Genomic DNA, 2,416 nt, shown 5'->3' with positions numbered 1-2,416 from the left:
ATAACCGAGGCTTCTTGCTCTTAGGAGGTAAGGGGAGAGAAGGTTAGAAACAATTATAATCTAATATATTTTCTTTCCTTCTTTTTACATCTCCTTCTTAGCATATCAATTTCAACGTCTTGATTTAATAGATGACCTCCAGCACCTAAGAGAGGGCCTAGCACATACTTTACACTCATTGTTTATTGAGCCAAATGGAAGAAATGAGTGAAGTGGAAGCTCTGCACCCCTCTCTCCACACCTCGCCCAGCGCATCTCTTCCATCTGGCCATTCCTGAGTTATATCCTTTTATAATAAACTGGTGATCTAGTAAAATAAAACAAAACAAGACAAACAAACATATCCCCATAGTGGGCAAGCATCTAACAACATGTGTCTCCAGCCAAGAGTGGGGTATCTCCAAGTGAGCTTTAGGGGAGTTCTGAGGACTGACACAGGCGCTGGGGACCGCCTAAAGTTTGGAAGTGGCAGCATTCGTTTTAAAGTTGCATAGGAAAAAATAAGCTGATCTCTGAGCTGATCCAACCCCCATCCACAGGGCTTTCCAAAAGTCAGGTCATTAGCATAAACTCAGGTGTAGTTAAAAAGGACTTGTTATGAATAATGAAAGACACTTGATCGCTCATATTACACTCTCATCACTTAGGAAATTCAAAGGGTTTTATTAGCTCAGTGCCGGCAAAGGGACAAAGACCAACACTATGGGGATATTAATGAAATTGCAGAGAGGACTCTCTGCGCTTCGAGTTCTCACTGAATTCTCTCATCTCTCTGTCTCCCATTACTGTTGCAGGCCAAAGCAATTTGGCGTGGTATGTATGCCCTCAACACCTCTCTCAAATCAGCTGGAAGGCTAGGGCTGCTAAATTGGAAGAAGTCCTTGTCTTTTAGGACACTACTTCTATAACTTCTTGATTTGTAGGTGCCAAAGCAGAAGAGTGAAAATTAAAAAATTTCCTGACAGTCCTCAAAGGAGACCAGAGTGAAAGGTTAAAAACACCATCACCTACCAAACAGATTCAAGGTCCTTTCCTCCATGCTAATAAAGTGTAGCTACAAACAAAAGGTAGATCATCACCATCTATATTCTGCCCTCTGGCTCCTGCCCAATAAGCAAAAATCTAAATACTGAAAGTCACTAATTATATTCTGAATCCCCCAGATAGCGAAACAGCAAATACGTATCAGCAAAGAGCTTCCAGCTGAAGCCTGCTTTCTGTTGAGCAGAAAACACCCCCTCCTACTTATTAAGAGACTACTGTATCATTTATTTATCACATACCCACCATGTGCTAAGACACTATGTTATTTTCTTTCCCATAAGTGATTTCCTTTCATGTGTCACTTTTTGTGTGTGTATTTATTCATTCATTGCACAACTGGGGGGGGGGGGGGAATCCTAACAGGGATTTATCCCTCCTGACTTGCTTGGGTCCTAACAATGAGGACAGAGAAAATGAAGGGTTCGTATAATCGGCTTTGACTTCCTACAGATGGAGTATTGTTATTGAAATATAATTTCTTTCTTCGTGTAGCAGTCCCTGGTTTTACAGGATGGGTTCGTGGCTGAGCTAAAACCAGATGCACGGCACCAGTCACTTAAATTCTCACTTGTTAATTATCCCGGGAAACATCACACCCCACACGTATGGATTTGAAATCCCGGGCCACGTTCCAGCTTGTGAAAGGTGAGGTAGAAACAGTAGCATGTCTCACCACTGAATACACGAGGGGCACTTATGTGGTTTTGCCCTGTCAGGACTTAAAGTGGCATGTGCTCCTATGTGCAAATTTGTTGGGGATTAAAGGGAAATAAAAGAGGATGGCTCACGGGCATCACTGAAATCTAATTTTACATTTTCATCCCTTTTGAAAGAAATTCCGTATCCATCAGCTGTTGATCCCTACCCCCCAATCCCACTTCCCAGGCCTAGGCAATCCCTAATCTATCTCCCATCTCTAAAGATTGCCTATTCTGGACATTTCATATCAATCAAATCAAGACTCATGCATGTTGCAGCATGAATCAGTACTTCATTCAAAAAGAAAGCTTTTTAAACGTCCAAAAACCAAATACATTCTTTGTGAGGTAATGGACAAGGCATATTAAAGATAAACGTGTAATTTAGTTATGTACCAAAATATCTTGTTTTGATTGAGTCGAGGTAGGAATTTTTTTATTTGCACATTTTGATAGACAGCTGTATAATTTAAGTTCGGAAAATGATCATTAGAGAGAAAGACTAAAGCAGGCAGGACATGTTTTATATCTTACATTTGGTAGAATGTTTCTCCATGCCTGACAATGCACAGATATTATGGGAAGTTAATAGTTTTAATACACTAACAAAGAGAAAATCCTAAGGGCTGAAAAAATGAGCGCTTGAAAACTGATGAAGACATTGCTTTTCTTGG

Source organism: Miniopterus natalensis, chromosome 2, assembly GCF_054644295.1.
Source record: "Miniopterus natalensis isolate mMinNat1 chromosome 2, mMinNat1.hap1, whole genome shotgun sequence".
Taxonomy (NCBI): domain Eukaryota; kingdom Metazoa; phylum Chordata; class Mammalia; order Chiroptera; family Miniopteridae; genus Miniopterus; species Miniopterus natalensis.
Note: the sequence above shows the minus strand (reverse complement) of the source record.